The sequence below is a fragment of the Rattus norvegicus genome, chromosome 19 (assembly GCF_036323735.1).
Source record: "Rattus norvegicus strain BN/NHsdMcwi chromosome 19, GRCr8, whole genome shotgun sequence".
NCBI lineage: Eukaryota > Metazoa > Chordata > Mammalia > Rodentia > Muridae > Rattus > Rattus norvegicus.
The window spans coordinates 35018861-35040892 of NC_086037.1; the positions used below are offsets into that span (position 1 = coordinate 35018861).

Sequence of the window (22032 nt, forward strand, 5' to 3'; positions counted from 1 at the left end):
AGTTAAAAAATGTAATTTTTAAAAATGATTAATAATTGATGAGATGTCTCACGGGTTAAGAGCACGAGCTGCCCCTGCATAGACTGAGATTCCGTTCCAGCACCCAAATGGTAGCTCACACTTGTAAATCCAGTTACAGATCTCTCTGGCCTCTAAAAACATCGGGCACAGACATAGTACATTTATATAGATCCAGGCAAAACAGTCATATATAGAAAGTAAAATAAATCTTCTTAAAGATGACTAAATATCAAGCTCATACAAGAATTAAAACTATCCTTAGAAAAAAGAAGAGCCCAATAAACAAAATCGAAAGGAAAAGTGTTAAAGGACAACAGAAAAGACAAATCAATAAAATTTAAAAATAAAACTGCCCTGAGTCACTCTAGATCAGCAGCTTTCAACCTGTGGAGTGCACCCCGCTAAGCTCTCTCTGCTGTTGCTGTTTTCACGGGATAATATTCAATAATTCTTCCTACCATTGACTCACCAAAAAGCACCAATGCACACACTTACACTTACCCCAACCCAAAGAGCTCTACTTCATTTTATGACAGATTACTCACTGGAAGACACAGTTGCTGTTTTCAGAATTAACAAGTTCCCATTAATTTGCTCATTCGCTCAACATCACTGAGGATGGAGCCCGAGTTCCTGGGATACAGTAATACACAAGCCTCTACCCCTGACCTGCACCCACCCCTATCCAATTCTTGTGCATAGGATCTTACAGCCAAGAACACTTTCCTAAGTTGGTGCTATTTCTTCACTTTCAGGTTGGAGAGTGGTTAAGTCCAATGAGAAAAAAGCTCACACACTAGTCAAACTTCACAGCAGAGTGAACAGCAAGTAACTCATTCCCATTGTGGAACCCCGCCCCGCACAGTCTGAAAGGCAGAAATCTGATGAGCACTATCCCAAGAAACAAAAAAGAAGCGCTACTCTTCATGGGTAGAGTACAGAGGCTCCAAGCTGAGTGCCAGGCTCCCTCCCTCACTGCTGGGCCTTACAAGTTTCCTGGCACCATTTAAAAAGAAACAAGAAGCACATTCGAAGCAACAGAGACCTAGACAATAGCTGCAGAGCCAATGCTGTGCGTGTTTCTAGAGCTTCATTTACAACAAACGAAAAGAAAGCAATGTAGATGTCCACTGTAAGGGATGCTTAAAGAATGGCATATTCAAGAAGGGGAAGGCAAAAACACTAGCTAGTAAAACTGTTAAGCCTTCTCTTGATGCTTGATGTTTGGACACAATCAGTCCAACTACCGACATCTGCCAATCATCTTCATATCACCATCCTAGCAACTTTAATAAATATTTCTACAGTGGTCCCAACAAACCTGTGCTGGTCCTGCAGACCTGCCCCACCTCTGCCCCTGACTTCTCCATCTTCCCAGGGGCTGTGGAGCACTGTCAGTGAGATCCAGCAATCTCCTAGTGTCGCCTTACCTCTAACATCTGGGTTGTAGGGCCAGCTGCAGGGTACTTAGGCAGACTCTGTTGGACACTGAACTGCTCAGCACTGTTCTAGAAGCACAGAGGGACTCTAGTAGGCATACAGAAGGGTCAAAGCAGCAGCAGGTTAGGAAACACAGAAGCACTTCAGCACTCATCCCTGGGCAAGTGGCTGAGCAGAGCACTGTACAGCAGGCCCCACCCACTCCTATCCTTTACCTCAGTTTTCGTTTTAGTGGTTTCAGTTATCCATGCTCAACTGTAGTTTCAAAACTAAACAGGAAATTCCAGAAATACACAGCTCATAACTTTTAAATTACTTGGCATTCTATGTAGCTAGTATCATTCTCTATAGTGGACTAAGAGACAAGCAGATGTGCTATCCCAGAGCTTAAATTCTAGTAGCTCTGGTCCCAGAGTATAAGCACATGCGCATGCGTGTGTTCCCACTAAAAAAATAGCCTTCCATGCAAAGGTTAAAAGCCTTTGGCTTTGGGAAGGAAAAGCACACCAGCCTAAGTTGCTAAGAGCTGCTCTGAAATTGTGAGGAGGAAAAGGAAACTGCCCCCAGGTCTGTTGCTGTGACAGAGTCACAGTGTGTGGCAAGGACTTAAGTTAGAAAGGGCATCAGACCTGTGGGCAGGGGACATGGTGCCATCTGAGATGTTAGAGAAGTAGTTCAAATGGAAGCACGACCGCCAAGCATAAAGGAAGCCCCCGTTCAATCCACTGTATCACGCACCAGCAACGGGGACAAGCACCTGTGACCTCGCCCTCCTGAGGCGGGGGCAGCATAAAGCCCCTCAGTTCTCTTCTACAGAGCTTGAGGCTAGCCTGGAGAACACGAGATGCTATCTCAAGAGAAGGAGAAAGGAAAAATAAAGAAAGGAAAAGGGGGAAAGGTGTGGGGGACTGAAAAGAGAGGGACGAAAAGAAGTTCCAAATGATGCCAACATACTGCATCAGAAAAGCTGAGACACCAGGTTTTCAACAGGGGATCCTCCCACACGAGCAACGCCAAGCCACTTACTGCAAGTGAGATATGGACGTACAGCCTCAGGAACAGGCTACACTGAACATTCGCCTAGTTTCACTTTAAGTTGTGTGCACAGGGGTTATGTACGCAGGTGCCTGATGAAGCCTGAGGCAATGGATCCCCCTCGAGCTAGTTACATGCGATTGTGAGTCACGCTACATATGTGCTGGGAAGCAAGCTCAGGTCTCAGGTCTTCTGCAGGCGCAGCAAGCATTCAATCCCCGTGGCCTTTTCCTTAACCCCACTGTGCTATTCTGAAAAGCATCATAGCATGGGAGCATACATTTATGAAAAAGCAAGGGCTATGTACAGGCCTCAGACATCAAATGGGGGTCTTAGAACAGTCCTAAGACCGAAGTCTACAAAACACTCACGTGACCTCCGCACGGGGGCGGGGAAGCACTGAGATAGGTTACATGCAAAGAAGTTTAAAAATACCACATATATAAATTTCTAAATAATGCCTTTTCTTTGGTTCCTGCCCAGTTTATCTGGCAGGTTTGCAAGACTCCTCAGAACCCTGGAAACAATTACCACCTCCCAAGAGGTCAGAACTCAGAATGGTGGTTATGTAACATGACTCCAACCCTTCTTTTTCCTGTTTTAAGTTTTTACAAAGATAAACTTTAATTTTAAGAAACTCTCCAGATCAAAAAGTATAGGTAATTTATTTAAGATTCCATTAAGGAAATTCAAACCATGAGTGTGGATGCTTTGGATTGGTTAATAAGGAGATCATGGTGTCCACAGGTAAACAGCCAGGTACATCATCTTCCTCTAATTCACTGTCTCACTTAAAAGTAAACCCAGCCAAAGGAAACAAAAAAAACCCAACACTTTCACAGCAAGAACAATTCTTCTTCATTTTTCAAAGACAAGGTCTCACTATGTGGCTCTGGCTGGCTTAGGACTTGTTTTGTAGACTAGGCTGGCCTCGCAACTCTGCCTACCTCTTCCTGTCAAGTGCTGGGATTAAAGGCATGCCCTGCCTAAAGACCAAAAATTTTAAGAGAAACCTAGCAATATAACCTCAAAGTCCTTAATAAGCGCTTTTACTTTTAACTTTAAAAGCACAGTGTTAAGGTCTGAACCAATCCACTTCATTCAAACAATCCAAGTTAAGTTTTGAAGTTGACCTCACTTGGCCTGGTCTTAATTCAGAAGAATAGTGAGGGAGAAACCCCCATCCGGGGTGGGATTCTCAGCCCCCACTTCCACACGTTCCAGTCACAGCGACTAGACTGAGGCCTCTAAGTGGCATACGTGTTCTTGACAACTGGCGAACTTTGGGATTTCATCACTAGGTCCTTGACTAGTAGATCTCAATTTGTGTCCCATGATAGGTTATAAAATACGGTGTCAGAACCACCACACCCTATACCACCTGTAAGGTAAGTCCCCTGGAGAAGGTTCCAGTCCTCAATCTGTTATCAATCATGACCTAAAAGGCATGAAGAAGTGCCAAGCCCATCGGCAGGCTCCGTTACCTACAGGACTGTGAAAAGGGCAGCAGGTAAGGACGGAGGCCCCAGGTTTTATGTTATCACAGACCTGGGTTGACAGGACCAGACTCAGGACCTCACAGTTCATAGGGACCCAGCTGGGCAAAGCAGCTCAGCTGCAGGGAAGGGCACTGTCAGCTTCCGCACTTAGTAAGGGAAAAAACCACTTAGCATTTCTGAGCTTAAGTCACTTAATTTGGTGTTCTGTTGATTTGAAGAGTTGGGGATCAAACCTAGAGACCTTTGAATGGTGAGCAAACACTGTAACACAGCTATGCTCCACTGACCCCTGAAGACCCTTCAATCTGAAAATCCCAATCTCAAAATGTGGCTACAAATAAGCAGAGTAGTGAAGGCATACCTGTGTTCTACAGTCAAACTGAGAGGACCTAAATCACTCCATTTTAGAATTGGCAGCCATGATAGGCCTTAAGGACAGCCCAGGCTTCTTGGAAAAACCACAGAAAAAATCACAGCCAATTGGCAACTGCCCTGACATCTGGCCAGGGGCTAGTAACAGATACAGATAGTCCCTACAAGGTAACCCTCTCCCGCTCCAGGTAGTAACAGATACAGATAGTCCCTACAAGGTAACCCTCTCCCGCTCCAGGTAGGAACCAATCAAAAGTACAAACATGCCATACCATAGCTCAACCAATCCTGATTGAAGATGATCCCACCAAAATCGGAAAATCCCTAACTGGCTTTAAAATGTGTCTGTGACCCCACCCACCCACCCCCATGGTTGCCATTTTGCTTGAATGGTTGACCACCCTTTCCAGCTCCCCCCCTCATCCTCCACACCACCCTGCCCACCTCATGCTGGCTGTTTCTACAGAACAAACGCTCTTTGTCTTTGCATGGTATAGAGTCTGGGGTCTTCTTTCAGTGATTCTTGGCCTCTTATAAGTCTCAACCAAAATAAACGATTTTGTGCTGATTTTGATTTACTCATCACGCCACAAAACATCCTAACTAAATATAACAATTCTATCAAAACAGTAACAAATGAAAATTAAATAATGCAAACACTAGCAGCAAGTTAAAAATCTGAAAGCTGGAAATGTAGTTCAGTAGCAGAGGCCCAAAATATCCTCAGTCACCTCCCACCGCAAAAATTAAAAATTTCAAATAGCTTTCTTTAAACACTTTCCATTATCAATACCACACAGATTTTTAAAATATAAATAAAATAAACCATCCAGGCTGGAGAGGTGGCTCAGCAGTTCTGAGCAGAAACTCCAGGTCTGTTCCCAACACTCACACCAGCTGCCTTACCCCTGCCAATAACTCCATGGGTGCCAACGCAAATAAGACACAAGAAACTAATTGTTTAATCTTTCTCCTTTTCAAAAATTATGCTAAATATATATAATACATGATTTAACATTACAAGCACTATTTCCCTCCAAGTATAGGACTCAAACCCAGGACCCTGTGTACGCTCACCAAACAGTATGCTGTGGGCAGCACTGCCAGCTGTCCGCCATTTTTAACCATACACTCTATGGCATTAAGTACATTCACTCTCCTCAGTGTTTAACTGTTGCCACTACCTGTCTCAAGTTTTTAACATTCCCAGTTGAAACTGTTCGAAGGGTTCCTGGTATTCGATACTCCCCACACCCCCCCAACCAACCCCCCCACCCCCCGCTGCCTTTGGCAATACCCATCATGGTGTCTGTCTCTGTAGGTCCCACTGCCTAGAGGGTTCCGATAATACGCAGCACTGTCTAACACTTGTCCTCTATGCCTGGCTTTCACACAGCATAATTTCTGACAGCGAGTACTAGAATTTCCCCTCTTAACAGTGACCAGTGCCCCACTGTGTACCCACAGCACTCGGCTTATCACCTCACCCATCAATGGGGCAGGGGATATGTCATTCTCATTGGTGCTTTCCTGGGCGTGTTCTTTGGTTTGTTTGTTTAGGTTTTTTTGTTTTGGTTTTTCAAAACAGGGTTTCTCAATGTAACAAGAGACCTAGCTGTCCTGGAACTCACTGTGTAGACCAGGCTGGCTTCCAACTCAAGGGATCTACCTGCCTCTGCCTCCGAGTGCTGGGATTAAAGGCCTTTGCCACCATTGTTGGCCTCTGGCTGTTTTAAATATTTGGCATTTTGAAGCCACACAGACAAAAAACTGCTATTGTCAGTACTTCTTTTAAAGGGGGGAGGGGACATATTTTCAGCTAAAAACCCTTTAATAGGCGAGAGAGATGATTCGTAGGTTAAGAGCACTGGGTGTTCTTGCAAAGGATCAAGGGTTCATTTCCCTGCACCTACCTGTGTGACAGCTCACCGCCATCCTTAACTCCAGTTCCAAAGCTGACACTACATGGGAATGTAGTGCACAGAATTACAGGCAGAAAAAAGAAAACATAAAACAAAAATAAATTTAAAAATATGGGCTGGAGAGATGGCTGGGCAGTTAAGAGCACTGACTGCTCTTCCAGAGGTCCTGAGTTTAATTCCCAGCAACCACATGGTGGCTCACAACCATCTGTAATGGGATCGACGCCCTCTTCTGGCATGCGGTGTGCAGACAGAGTACTCATATATATAAAACAAATAAAATAAAATAAAATAAAGATACAAGGTATTAAATAAGTCTAGAACTTAAAGCTTAAAGCATAGCATCATTTATACTAGCACACAAACAAACAAACAAATCTAACTCTAAATGCTAACAAAATAGGCAAAGAGCCTTTATGAAGGAGACTAAAATTTTAACAAAACAAGGATCAAGAACAGTGGTTCTCAACCTTCCTAATGCTGTGTGACCCTTTAATATAGGTCCTCATGCTGTGCTGACCCTAACCATAAAATTATTTTCATCACTACTCCAGAACTGTAAGTTTGCTGCTGTTATGAGTTATAATGTAAATATCTGATATGCAGGATATATGATGGGCAATGCCAAGAGGGGTAACAACCCACAGCTGAGAACCACTGATCTCGGGGCTATGCAGATGGTTGTCATGAAGAGCACTTAACTCATGGTTGTGCCACCTGCAGTACTACTACAGGATCTCAGCGTGGCTCCCAGGCTGCATGATTCACAACCGACTGCATGATTCACAACCGACTGCAGACCCGATACTCTCTTCTGGCCTGCACACATCATAAAATAAGGATGGTTTTCCTTTTAAAAAAATTTTTAAAAAGGAAGTTAGGTGTCTTAGTAAGGGTTTCACTGCTGTGAAGAGACACCATGACCAAGGCAACTCTTACAAAGCAAACATTTTATTGGGGCTGCCTTACAGTTCAGAGGACTAGTACATTATGTCATGGCGGAAAGCATGGTAGAGTGTAGGCAGACAGGGTGCTAGAGAAGCCTGGAGTTCCACATCTCTACCGAGGACAGCAGAAGGGAACTGTGTTCCATACTGGGTATACCTTGAGCATATCTAAGACCTCAGAGGTCACCTACAGTGACTCACTTCCTCCAACAAGGCCACGCCTACTTCAGCAACACCACACCTCCGCATAGTGCCACTCCCTACGGGCCAAGCATTAAAATAGATGAGTCTATTGGGTGCCCTCCATATTCAAACTTCCACAGTAAGTCTCTAAACAGAGAAACTCCACACTCCTGAACAACATAGCTACAAAGTCACCTTTTTCTTCAACATCATCTCAAAAGTCAGCAAAATAGAAGAACTTGTAGCTATCACAAACTGATTCTAAAATTAACATAAAAAACCTGAGACTCAGAGCTGAAGGGATGGCTAGTGGTTAAGAGCACTGCTACTCTTCCTGAGGATCTGGGTTCAATTCCCAGCACCCCCATGGCAAGTCATACCTGTCCGTAACTCCAGTTCCAGGGCTTCTGACACCCTCACACAGATATTCATGAGGGCAAAACATTAATGAACATAAAATAATAAATCATAGAGAGATTAGATTAGATATTAGATACACGAACCATAGATGTAGCTATAGATATATAGATAAGAATGCAGTACTACAGGAGAATAAATCAGAGCACTAATACTACTTAATCTCAACCTTTAATGATATTTGGAGAGCTGAGGATTGTAACAGTGCCAAGTGTTCAACAGGCCAGTTCAATCCCTAGGACCACAGAACCCTATAATCCTAGCACCTGGGAGGCGGAAGCAGTGGGGTGCAGTTACACAGTGAGTTCTACGGCACCCTAGGGCCTGTCTTAATTAAAAGAAAAAAAAAAGTAATGTGATATTGCTAAAAAAAAGAAATAAGCATATAGAATATATCAATAAAACAAAATATAACCCAGAAACATATGTAACAGTATTATACGATATAGTCAACCAAATTTGGCAAAGAAGCAAAGACAAGCCATAGGACACAAGAGAAATCTTCCACTTTAGCAAACAACAGAGCCAGTGACCTACACTGGAAAATGAGTTTGAAGCCATGAAGATGGTTCAACCATAAAGATGTTTGCCACCAGGCTGACAGCCCAAGTCTGACACCAGGAACCAAAGACTGGAGAGAGGGATCCCTGCAAGTTGTCATTTCTACCTGTGTGCTGTGGCACATGTGCACACATGGACACACATACATGTACACACAACAAATGAATAATAAATGCTTTAAAAAATTCTAGGGAGCCGGGCACAGTGGTGCACGCCTTTAATCCCACCAGAAGCAGGTGGTTATCTGTGAAATCAAGGCCAGCCTGATCTACAGACAATCAGAGCTACATAAAAAATGGGGGGGGGGGGGGGGGCCACAGATTCTAGAGGCTGGAAAGATAGCTCAGCAATTTAGAGCTGTTATTAGGCCCTGGGTTTGATTCCCAGCACCCACACAGAAACTCACAAACATTCATGACTCCAGTAGCAGGGGATCTGCACCCTCTCTTTGACTTCTCATGTGCATAGTAGCATATAGACATTTAGACAAAACACTCACACATATAAATTAAATAAATAAACAAACAAATAAATAAATAAATAAATAAATAAACTAACAAACAATTCTAGACACAGATCTTATACCCCACACACACACACCAAGAACCAACTTAAAATGGGCCACACTAAAATGTAAAACACAAAATTATGAAACTCCAAAAAATATGGGCATGGTGGCACATGCCAGTAGTCCTAAATGGAAGGCTACCAAGCCATAAAGTGCCAGGCGGTGGTGGTGTATGCCTTTAATCCCAGCACTTAGGAGGCAGAGGCAGGGAAAGAGAAAGAAAGAGAGAGGAGAGGAGAGGGGAGGGGAGTGGAGGGGAGGGGAGGGGAGGGGAGGGGAGGGGAGGGAAGGGGAGGGAGGAAGGGAGGAAGGTGGACGGATATGGTAGAATCTTAAACAGTCCGGCTAAGCGAAGCCAAACCAAAACACTACATCGTCCTACGCGATATTCTGGAAAAAGTGAAACTGTGGAAACAGTGGACAGTGTTGCCAGGGGCTCAGGAACAGAAGGGGACGGTAACTTGAGGGTGTACAGAGCAACCTTGACAATGCAGTAAGTCTCCACCTTAGAAAAACAATTACTGGGGCTGGAGAGATGACTCAGTGGTTAAGAGCACTGACTGCTCTTCCAGCGGTCCTGAGTTCAAATCCCAGCAACCACATGGTGGCTCACAACCATCTGTAATGAGATCTGATGCCCTCTTCTGGTGTCTCTAAAGACAGCTACAGTGTATTTATATAATAAATAAATCCTTAAAAAGAAAGAAAAGAAAAACAATCATTGTTTCAGACTTGCAACTTGGTCTGAAGTAAGACTGTAGCTTCAAGACTGTCTTGGGCGGGACCAATCAATAATGGAGCAACTTCTAAATGACAAGAAAAGGTGTTTGTGCTCTTGGGTTTGGAGATGATATTTTAGACATAATACCAAAAGCACAAACTCTGAAAGAAATTATTTGATTACCCTGAAATTAAACTTTTTCTCGGGGCAGCTAAAGGAATAATATAAGCGGGACTGTAAGAAATATCTGCAAATCCCTTATTTGATAGAGCCGATAACCAAAACATAACAAGAATTCTTAAAATTCATCAGTAAGAAACATCCCAAATAAATTATGGGCAAAACATGAGAGCAGACACTTTAGTAACTGCGGGGTGGAAGGCAGCTTCTGCCACACTGCTACTCAGTCTCTGTTTACTCAAATACAATAGACTTTATCAGCCCAGGTAACTTATACGCCGTGATAACACTTTCTTTGGCTCACAGTTCTAGAAGCTGGAAGGATAAAGATGATTAACACACGAATGTAACCCCAGTGCTGGACAAGCTGAGGCAGATTTGAAGTCCAAGGCCAGCCTGAGCTATACAGCAAAAACAGTAATTCACCAAAGCGGGGAAAAAGAAATAAAATAACTACGCCTCACCTGATAAGTCTTTCTGCTCCCTCTGAAAGCATATGAAAGAGAAATTTCAACAAACCCACTCTCCAGACAGCAGTGTAAGAAAGCTAAGGAGAAGGGCCTAGAGAAAAGCCTCAGCGGTTAAGAGCACTGACTGCTGTCCCAGAGGTCCTGAGTTCAACTCCCAGCCACCACACGGTGGCTCAATCTGATGCCCTCTTCTGGTGTGTCTGAAGACGGTTACAGTGTGCTCACATATAATAAATCAATAATTCTTAGGAAGGAAGGAAGGAAAGTTAAGGAGACGAATGGTTCAGAGGTTAGGTGCTTGCCCCACAATTGTAAGGACCAGAGTTCAGATCCTCAGAACCTATGTAAATGGCAGGTAAGCACAGTGGCCTGCCTCTAATCACAGAGATGCCAGAGGCAAGGGATCCCCAAGCAAGCTGGCTAGTGACACCGGTAGGCACCTCAGCAAGCTAAGGGTTTTACGGAGAGATCCTGTACCAGTGTGGAAGAGGGACTGAGGATGATTGCCGACATCAGCCTCAGGCCTCCATATATATGTGCACACATGTGCATGCACACACACGTCATAGACACACACATATACATGCATACAGTACACATGAAAATGGAGAAAGGGGAAAAAAGAACAACAATAACATCAATCTAGTCACGACGGCAGAGCTCTCATAACAACATTTATTACTAATTTACTGCATCTTGAGACAGGGCCGTGGACTGGGATGTATCTCGGTGACAAGCGTGCTTGCCTAACATGTATGAGATCCTAGGTTTGGCCACTAGAAAACCCCTAAAAGGCAGAGTCTTGCCATGAAACCCAGACTGACTTCAAATTCACCACCTTCCTGTCTCAGCTGCCCCACTCCTGGCTGTCTAGTCATCTCTTATAAGCCCCAACTCTTGACATTGATGCATTCAGATTATACCTCCAGCACACGACGGAGTCGGAACCACAAATTAAATTGCTATCACTATTTGTCTATGAGAATGGCAAAAAGCCAAAACAATAACCCAGGGGAAGAAGAAATAACAAGAAACCCCATTTTCTGTTTTATGAATGCAGAAGACCCCTTGGCAGTATTTTTACAAACCAAACATATTCTTACCACATAATGCAGCAATTGTGTCCCCAGTAGTTGTTCAAAGGCCAGAAGTACGGTCACACAAAAACTTGCACGTGGATGTTTACAAATGCCAAACTTAGAAGCAACACACTATTGTCCAGTAGATGAGGGGATAAACAGAGCGGCGTAAGTACCACGGAGGATACTGAACACTGCATAAATGAGCTCACCACGCCAGGAAAACACATAAAGATCTCAAGAGCAGGCTGCCGAGTGAAAGGTAACACAAACAAACGACCTACTGATGGCAACTTAGCCCAGGGTATGGCAAACTGAAAAGACAAAGGGAGGACAGGCGTTTGCCAGCTGTTTAGGACAGGAAGAGAAAAGGGGGATGACTAAGTGGATAAGAGAGAATTGGGGTGGGGAACAGAACTATCTTGTCACAGATTTCCCAACCTCTGGGATCTGTATCACTAAGAGTGAATCCTACTGCCAAACTTGACTACTTAACGCACCTTGTCCATCACGTTCACCACTGTACTCAAGACATTAGTAATGGGGAAACTAGGAGCAGGGACACATGGAAACTGAACTTCCTACTCACTTTTTACATAAACCTAAAGTGCTTTTCAAAACTCACTGAAGAACATATACCTTGAGGAGGAGACAAAAGAAAAAGAACTTCTTTATTTAGACTGTAAAGAATGTGTGGGCCATCTTGCCCATGACTGACTGCTGCCTCCCCGAAGAACTCCTGAGGAAGCTAAAGCTGATCTAAGGCTAAAGGCCAGAGTCCTCAGAGTCTCGCTCTCAAGGCCACCCTGCAGTCAATGGTCTTGCTCTACTGTTATAAGTGGTGGCCTTTAAAGTGTCTAAGGGGGAAGAGGTCACACACCTTACTTCTATCAGCCTGAAAACAAGAATGATTTGCTCCAAGATTAAAAACATTAGCACAGACAAGGAAAAATAACCAAAGGCTGATTTGAAAGGAAAAACAAAATACTCTTCCTGAACACTGAATTAAGGCTGTGTGAACTTTGTCTCCTGGGCACAGGCTCATAGGTCACAGATCTCATATGGCTTCCCTTGGCTGCCACAGATCAAAAGCTGAGGCAGGGGGGCAATGGGCAAAGGGCTCTCATACAATTTCTAACCGCAGACCAAAGGCCTAGTACAGTTCATTGTGAGAACTTCCTTCCCTTTTCACACAGACACAGATCTCACACACACACACACACACACACACACACACACACACACACACACACACACACACAGAGAGAGAGAGAGAGAGAGAGAGAGAGAGTGAGAGAGAGAGAGAGAGAGAGAGAGAGAGGGAGAGAGAGAGAGACACCAAGCTACTCAAAGCCCATTTCACCTTTCCATGGTGGTCCTTACTTCTCCCTCATGACAGAAGTCTTCCCATCCCCATCCTCAATCAAACTCTGCTCCAACAGAGAACTGCGTTCTCATGACCAGAGAGTGCCAAGGAAGGAGCTCTCCTGTTAGAAGGACCAGCTAACAAGGGAAAGGGATTCAAGCAGAATATGAGGCTATAATCCTAGTGCATTAATATCACCAATACAATGATGATCAGGCAAACATCATTAATGGCTACCTCCATCACAAAGGCTATTCAGATTGGCCTTGAAGTGAATGTTGTTTATTGAGACAGGGTCTCTTAATATAGCCTTTGCTATCCTGAAATCATGACATTTATAGACCAGTCTGGCCTTGAATTCAGAGATCCACTGCCTGCCTCCATCCACAGTGGATCTAAGGCACAAACCACCACACTCAGCTGGTGTTAGAGCCACTCTGGGACTGGAGTTACGGCCAGTTATGAGCTACCATGTGAGCGCTGGGAATTGTGCCTAGGTGCTTAGAAGAACAGTCAGTGCTCTTAACCACTGAACCACCCCTCCAGCTAGTTCCCTCTTAAAAACATATAATCCATTTGTAAAGTATTCATGAAAAAAATCAGAACAGTCTCTAGTTCCAACTATGAATTTAAGGGAACTATCTGACCAAACAGACAAAATAATGTGACGTAATGGAGACACGATCAGAGAAAGGGAGAGAGCAGGGAGGTTTACAGAGGGCTGAGGAAATGTCTCAGTTACTGCCTAAGCATGAGAATCTGAATTCAGAACCCTAGCACGGATGTGAAAGCCACACGTGACCCTACATGCATGTCTGCAATCCCTGTGTTGACAGGGGAGAAGACAGAGTTTGTCAGCAAGCCAGACTAACCAAAAACAGAGAGAGAGCCTATCTCAAAGGGATTAAATAGAAAGCAAAAGAACAGGGCACCCACGTGTCCTCTCTGGCTTCCGCATGTGCACACACAGGCACACGTGTCCAAATACATAAACACACATACAACACATCCAAAAATCTCAACTAAAACAAAGAGAAAAGTAACCTAATTTCTTCAACAAATTTAATAGAGAGGGAAACAGATGGCAGAGAAACCTATAGATTAAAAGATTTAAATAGCAGGGAAAGAACCATATTTGGATCATGCTTTGAACAAGCTGTTTTTAAGAGGTTATTATAGGACAATTGAGAGACAAAGAGTGGATGTTTCATTCCACTCAATGACTACAGGCAGGCACAGTAGCCATCACTGGCAATTCCAGCATTCGGGATGCTGATGCAGGAGGATTGCCAGTGTTTAAGGCATAGTGAGCTATACAGTAAGACTCTATTTACTTATTTTTTTCCTTTCTCTTGCTATTACATTTATTTATTACAAAACAAAAACCACAACCACTAAAAGTAGTGTTGTGACATACAACTGAAGTTCTAGTTAGTCAAGAATCTGAAGTAGTCAGACCAGCAGCCCCAGTTCAAGACCAGTCTGGTGGACAAACATAGTTAAGACACCACGGAGGGGAGAAAGAGGAGTATTTCAAGGACATGCCCCCTTCCCCTAAAAACCCCAAGCCTTGGGATTCAGACTTTTTTCAATGCCAAGATGGAACACAGGGGCTTTGTGTATATAAGATAAAATAAAAAAAGGTCCTACAACTGAGCTGCAATCCCAGATAATTCCAAGTCTAGTATGACCATAGCACAAGGAGCTGTGTGGCATCACCTATTCGAAGAGCTACACTACAGCACATTGGCCACTGCAAGTGATGGAGAGAGAGATTCTGGGCCCCTCATACAGCAACTTGGCATGATGAGCCACTATAGAAAATGGCTTGGTTTTGTTTCTCAGCCTCCGAAAGTCAAAGTGTAGAAAGTGGAGGGAGGGGGCTGGGGATTTAGCTCAGTGTAGAGCGCTTGCCTAGGAAGCGCAAGGCGCAAGGCCCTGGGTTCGGTCCCCAGCTCCGAAAAAAAGAACCAAAAAAAAAAGAAAGTGGAGGGAGTCTAGGAAGATGTCCTGGTGAATACAGTGACTGGTATACAAGCATGAGGACCTGAGTTTAGATCTGAAGCTCTTAAATAAAAGGTGGATGGTGGCAGTGCCTGTCTGTAAGCCCAGTGTCAGAGATTGATAGAGACAGGTGGATCCTGGGGCCTAATGGCCAATCAGTCTAAGCAAAACAGTGAATTCCAGGTTCAGAGAAATCCTGTCTCAAAAATAAGGTGGAAAGCAAAAGGAAGAGATATGGCATCACCCTCTGACCTCCAAATGCATGTGACTACACATGTACACACCCAAAAGGAAATCTAAAAACTGGTTAGCAGCTTCTTTAAACTAAACATGTACTTACCATATGGTGCTTTTGGGCATTTATTCCCCCAAAATGAAGCCTTATGTTCACATAAAAATATGTACATAAATGTTTATAGCAGCTTTATTTGTAACAGTGAAAAACTGGAAAGCACTTTTCTGGAATGTCCTTCAACGAGTGCGTGCATGCAATGGAGCAGCACTGGGTAAGAGAGAACTACGGGCACATAAGGCAAGCCGGGAGACTCGCAGAGAAATCCCAGTGACAGGAGCCCAGCCAAAGTTACAGAAGACGGGATTCCATTCACATCAGTCTCAAAAGGGCAAATTTAGAGACGCAGGACAGACTGCTGCTTGGTAAGGGCTAGGGACGAGAAGGACATGTCTGACTACGGATATCAGAGAGACCGCTGAGTGGATAGAACAGTTTTATCTTTTTTGTTGTTCCCCATGGGGGAAACATGATGAGTATCCAAGATGAATCTAATCTAGTTGTGTATCTTCACTGTGTGGTGTGTATAAATCTACAAATGTCACAAAGCTGTACTCAACACACACTTCCACATGAAACCGGCACGAATGGCTCACGAAATGTTACAAATGGGTTCCCTGCTTCTGAATTAGAGTAGTAATCGGGATGTCACTACAATGAGACGGAGAAATTAAGACTACGATGATCACTCTGCTAATTTCTATAACTTCCTACTAACCTATCAATTGTCTCAAAAGAAAAGCAACTACATAGGAAGAGGTTAAGTATAGTAACAAGTACAAAGTTTTGTTATTTTTTGAAATGTGGTGATAATGATTTCTACTTTCTTCAGCATTTCTACTTACTAAGCTGACAGGAAGGCAAGCACTTCTGCATTAATTACAAACCAGCAATTCAGGAGAGACCTAAGCTACAATTCTTATGTCTTGTTACTAAATACTAATGTGTAATCTCTGGGCAATAGACACCATAAATGGCCCCATGTTCAACTTTTTAGGCCCAAAGTTCTTAGTATACAAGTCTTATTTATCTCATCAAGCAATTTCTAAGAATTTAAAGATGATTGTAAATTAATAAAAAGCCTAGCTCAGAGCCCCCTTCAAATTCAATGTATAACCATTTCTAAGAAGTCATTGTGTGTAACTTATATACACACACACACACACACAGTACAACAAGTGTGAAGCCTTTTTGATGTTCCATAGGTTCTAAGTCCTTAGCTAATATTCTCAAGTTGAAAAACACTCTACTGCGCTCTCAACTTCTTAGGAGGCTCTGAGCTATCCAGTCAGCTCTGTAGAAACAGGCACATATGCTAAAAAGTGGACCAACAGTCTTCAAAAGCAGCACGGGCCATTGTCCCCTCAGGAACACCCCCCAGCTGTGTGTATGTGATTCAGTCTAATGCTCATGGGTATGATCCTGGAATAGTTTCCACCACTAAACACTACTTTATCAGTCAGAGAGCAGAAGAGAAAGAAAGCTGTGTGGAATCCTATAACGGCCAGCTTCTCTACGTCCCACAGGGAAGGTGCCCATGACTTTTCTCAGCTTCAGCAGATATAGCAATGCATCCTACTCGCTGCTCTCATGCCTACCCCATTTCTCTAGCTCTCAGATTGTCTGAGAAAGAACTCATCAAGGAAGACGGCCATCTGCCCAGGCCAGTGTCATCAAGGAAACCCTTCCAAAAGCCTTTTGGGCCCCTGACACTAGGACAGGTAGCTGTTTCATGAAAGCAGCTGAGACCAGGGCCACCCAGTGCACTAGGATCCTGACCTCTCCCTCACCAGTCTCACATGCTCTTCCTTCTAGTGTCCTGATCTCCCGTGGAGCACAGGGCAGAATGTAAAGCCTCTGGGTGATGCTTCCCTTTGCTTCTCAACAGTTAGAGCTGTAACCAGAGTTTTAAAGGACTACCTGGGCCAATTGGATGTTTCTCCAAAAGAAACCCTACTCACCCACCAGTCACACCAACTCCCACATGAGGTTGTGGCAGGAAACTCAGTTGGAATTAATATACCAAACTCTCGGCAATTCTCAACTATGAATCACAGGCAGTACAGAATCCACAATATGATGTCTTCTTGAAAATACACTCAGTATCCCAATCAGTAAAACTAAAGAGCCCAAAGAGTTCGGTTCATTGGAGAATTACAGAAGGCTGCATGTTCAAACTCACAGAAATTAAACTGAGCACAGAAGGCAGAGATAAAGTCTTCTAACTTCTTTCCTACTAGCCTGTGCTCACCTGCCTGGCTGCTCTGACGCCCAGCAGGGACAGCAATCCCACGGCAATGCTAAAGAAACAAGCCAGGACAGCAGCGCTGAAGAAAGCCACCAGCACCGTTACAGTGAACAGTGAGCACTAGAAGAATGGGTGGTCCCTCTGCAGGACAGCACAACCCCTTAGCCCTGACCTTCAAAGCTCTGTAGCTACTAAGCTCACCACTCAGCCAGGGCCCTTTCCTAACCTCCGCGTTTTCAGGGCCTGGGTTGCAGCTTGGTGAGAGTTATGACTCCCTAGCACACTCTAGTTAGGACACACTGTGGGAGCCCAGGTCCACTTCCCAAAACAACCCAAATATCCAAAGGTGAGGCCATTCCCCCAGTCCCTTTGATATCTCTTTTGTTAATTCATAGTCTCTAACATGACTGAGAAAGTCATTGAAGCCTTGACAAACTACAGAGACATCCCAGGATAGCCACAGTCTCATCCTCAGGAGGTTGGAAAGTATCAGGCACCTCCCACAGAAGTTTCTCAACACCAGGTCAGGAGCGAGGGCTCCGAACCACTAAGTTCCAGTGCTTGTAGGCAATATATCCTTCCTTCTCTATCACAAATACTGCTAAACCTCTAAGAAAAGGGCATCTGGCTCATTTCCATGGACAAGTAAGTGCCGGTGGACAGCATCCTGTGGCACAGCCAGCCCTAGGAAAAGGGTACATGAAAACAGTTGTAAAAATAAAAAGGTAAAAGTAAAAGGAAGCTGGGTCTGGTGGCTCAGGTGTTCTCCCTACCACTCAGGAGAGACTGGGCCAGGAAGATCATAGGATCAAAACCCACCTGGGCTACAGAGTATGTTCAAGGCCAGCCTGGGTAACTTAGTGCGAGAAACTCTGTCTCAAACAGTAAAAAAAAAAAGAGAAAAACTCAGAGGATACAGCCCACTCATTGATCAGAGGTCCTTGTATAACACACACAAGGCCCTGAATCTCTGAAATAAGTATCAGACAATGCAAATACCTTCTCTAGACTTGGGGGTATTGCTTTTGGGGAAAGGGGGTTGCTGAGACAGTAAATCCAGAGTAATTTCATTTAAAAAAAAAAAAAAAGACTTAGGATGAAATCCAAACACGTGTTTGTTTCCTTCCTTCCTTCCTTCTTCCTCTTTCTCTTCTCCCTCCTCCTCCTCCTTTTTCCCCTTTTGTGGCATTACTAAAAATTAAACCTAAGGTACCATACAAGCAATGTACCACTGGGCTACACCCCCAATCCTAAATATGGAAGTCTACACTGAGAGCTTCTATTCGGTAAATAGAAGGGAATACATACATAAATAGGGTCAAGGGGTTGGGGATTTAGCTCAGTGGTAGAGCGCTTGCCTAGCAAGCGCAAGGCCCTGGGTTCGGTTCCCAGCTCCAAAAAAAAGAAAAAAGAGAAAAAATAAATAAATAGGGTTAAACATAATCTTGCACTTGCAATATGAAGCGTGTTGAGGGAGAACCAAAAGACTCAAGAACTTGGACACCTTGGGTTCAAACTCTAAGTCTTTTTTTTTTTTTAAATATTTCTTTTTTTTTTTTTTTGCATCTTAATATTTCTAATGATCTTTTTTTTTGTTTTGTTTTGTTTTCTTCTTTTTTTTTCTTCCGGAGCTGGGGACTAAACCCAGGGCCTACCACTGAGCTAAATCCCCAACCCCCAAACTCTAAGTCTTTTTTTTTTTTTTAAAGATTTATTTATTTATTTTATGTGAGTACACTGTCACTGTCTTCAGACACACCAGAAGAGAGAATTGGATCCATTACAGATGGTTGTGAGCCACCATGTGGTTGCTGGGAATTGAACTCAGGACCTCTGGAAGAGCAATGGGTGCTCTTAACCACTGCAAACTCTAAGTCTTAACGAGCACTCAGGAGTTTAGTTAACCCCTGGCCCAAGAGACACAAGACATAAAGGACAGAGTTCTAATGTCATGTCCCAAGTCCCTATCTGGAGAGGTTTTTGTTCCTCTACCAGCACAGTATCAGTTAAAGCCCAAGAACATAGAACATATTGGTAAGAGCCACACTAAATTTAATGTCAGAACAGTGCTGTGGTAAGTTTTCTCTGTGACTGAAAAACTATTCTACAAGGAAGCTCCTTAAACAGGGAGGTAAACAACTCAAAAGTTTCCTGATGTCCCTGAAACTGAGTAGTTTCACTAAGCCACTCCCTGCAAAAGTAAAAAAAAAAAAAAAAGAAACCTGAGAGACTCACTCAGAAGAACAGCGCTCAACTGCAAGGACAACTCTGAGCCAGACCAGCTAGCTATCCGGGAGATGCAGAAACCTGGAAGTAGTTGAGACAAACTGAGGTACTAGAAAGGACACTGTCCACCTACTTAGCTGCCTTTGGCCTATGCAGTAGCTCCAGGTTCCTAGCTTTGTGAGCTATAACCCATGCTGGATTGGCTTTGGTGACACAGGTGTCTTTGAGTCATTTCTGCTCCTATAAATAATCTTTCACCCATATTCCTTTAAGTGACCCCCAAAAAGTCAAATTTCACCAAGTTTTGGCTTTTATGGTATCCATACTTTGGTCTGTTTTGAGTTCTCTATCTAAGATGAGTAGCCATGTATGCTGTCTCCCCAGAGAAAGTTTCTGTCATACAATGAATAGCGCCATACTGAGGTACGCTCAGAAGTCCTACTGTTTAAATACCTGTAATTACAATAGCGAAACTAGGCTGGCAAGATGGATAGAGCTGTTTGCCACCAAGTCCTGGTGAGCTGAGTTCAATCTACAAGACCCAGAAGAATGCAACTCTCAATATGCTGTCCTGTTACTTCCACTCCCTTACTTTGGTGCGTGCGCACGCACACACACACACACACACACACACACACACACACACACACACACACAGAGGCATGTATGCACGTACAAAATAAGTAAATAAAATTTTTAAAAATAACACTAAAAAATAGCTAAACTCTCTTAAAAAGCTAAGAAGTTAAGACCACATAGATCAAAACAAAACAAAACAAAACAAAACAAAACAAAGAATCATTCAGAGCCCAGAGTCTCTTAGCAAACCCTAAGAACCAGCCACTGCATCTCTCAGCCCCAGGAAGGTGAGTCCTAACTGCTGTGGTCTTCTTCAGGGAGAGGGAAAGAATACAAGTCTGATGGAGTGATAAGCTTCTTAGCAAGTTTGCAATCAGTGTTTAAGCAGTAATCCCTCAGGGAAGTGAACATTCCTCCCTGATCCTTCTGAGACCAATGTAGTATCCTCAGCTTCTGCATGGGAACTTTTCCAGGACTAAGGGGTAGCCAGCTTTGGGATTATAATGTATCTCTTCTAGAGACCACCAGAGGCTTCAGTAAAATGCAGACAGGCACCTTCCAGGTATTATTTGACAGCGATTACCTAAGCAGAGCTCACTCATGTAAGACAAGGCCACCAGGACCCTCAGCATCAAGTTGTTGTCACTAAACACAGGTGTAGGCTTTGCCTTGGAAAGGCCAACAGGATAGACCCACGAATGTGCTTTAATATAAGTTGATGACCATGGAGAGCGCCCTTGAAGCTGAGCAAAAGTGACTGAGCCCTGAAGGAGCTCCTCTGGAAAATGAGGGCAGCTATGAGGCGTTCCCCAGCATCACTCCTGAACCACATGACTGCATTTTCCATACAAGGTGGGAGTTGTAATAGTAGTGTACTCAGCAGAGACCAGCCCACTACAGCAGATGGAACCCACCAACTCATTTTACCAGACCTTCAAAAAGGTACACACAGCTATGTCTCCTTGCCAAAACCAGGGCAGAGCTGAATGGGTGACTCTTAAGAAAGTTCGCACAGGATTACTAATGGATTTCCTGAGGCCTCACTACAGATCAGTACCTGAAAACCAGAAAAAATCTCAAAGCTGGTTTTCCATACTGGAGCTGCACAAACTGCACACCATACTTCTCAGACGCACCACACCAAGGTCCAAAAGCATGAGTTTATTAAAAGGAAAAAGAAGACTCAGTAACCTAATCCAGCAAACGCAGGGGCTCTTCCCAAAGGGAAACCAGGCTGGAAACATTCCCAGCTTATGTACATAATTCACCAGGGCTCAGGTACGATTCCATTTTGTAAGAGCTGAACTTTAAACACAAAGTCACTGGTGGTGCAACATTCACACACCAGCACCAACAGCACCCCTAAACGAAAACCACTGCTACCTCTGCCACAGTGACAACCTCACAGGGAGAAGTCACCAACCATGAACTCCTGCAAAGTTCCGTCAAAGATCAGCAGAGCTCACCATCTATGACAACCTCAACATACCTGTCACTCAGTGCTTTCCACTCACTACAGACATCACAAACACTGGATTTTTTTTTTCTTAAGTAAATATAAAAAGATGTGCCAAAGGATCAAGAGTAGGCAGTGTCTTTCTGGGCTGGCAAGATTTTCATCGTGGATTGGGGGATGGGAAGGAGCATTCTGGATGTTTCTATTCTTGGCAAGAAGAGCACCTCCTGGTTCTAACCATCTAAAGACGCTAAGACAGAAATGTTCTCAGGAAGTTAACTAGCCCAATGCTAAGGGGCTTCATCTTGGGGTGTAGTGATGGAGAGGCAAAGTGTAGAGGACAGGAAGGGATCAGAGGGCAGGCTGAACTCTAGAGCATAGAAGGAATTGGTAGAAGGACAAGTGAGAATGCATCGGGAAGGTGTGGACAGTTAGGAGAGAAGGAA

General features: G+C 43.9%; 1 protein-coding gene across 7 annotated transcripts in view; it reads right to left on the minus strand.

Moving 5' to 3' along the window:
* The window catches only part of Tent4b (terminal nucleotidyltransferase 4B), a 58180-nt gene that overhangs the window by 34617 nt on the left and 1531 nt on the right, over positions 1–22032 (minus strand). Inside the window, exon 1 of one of the 7 annotated variants that reach the window (XM_063278016.1) lies at positions 1452–4651. The gene's annotated coding sequence lies outside the window, so the exon portion shown is untranslated. 7 annotated transcript variants of the gene reach the window in all.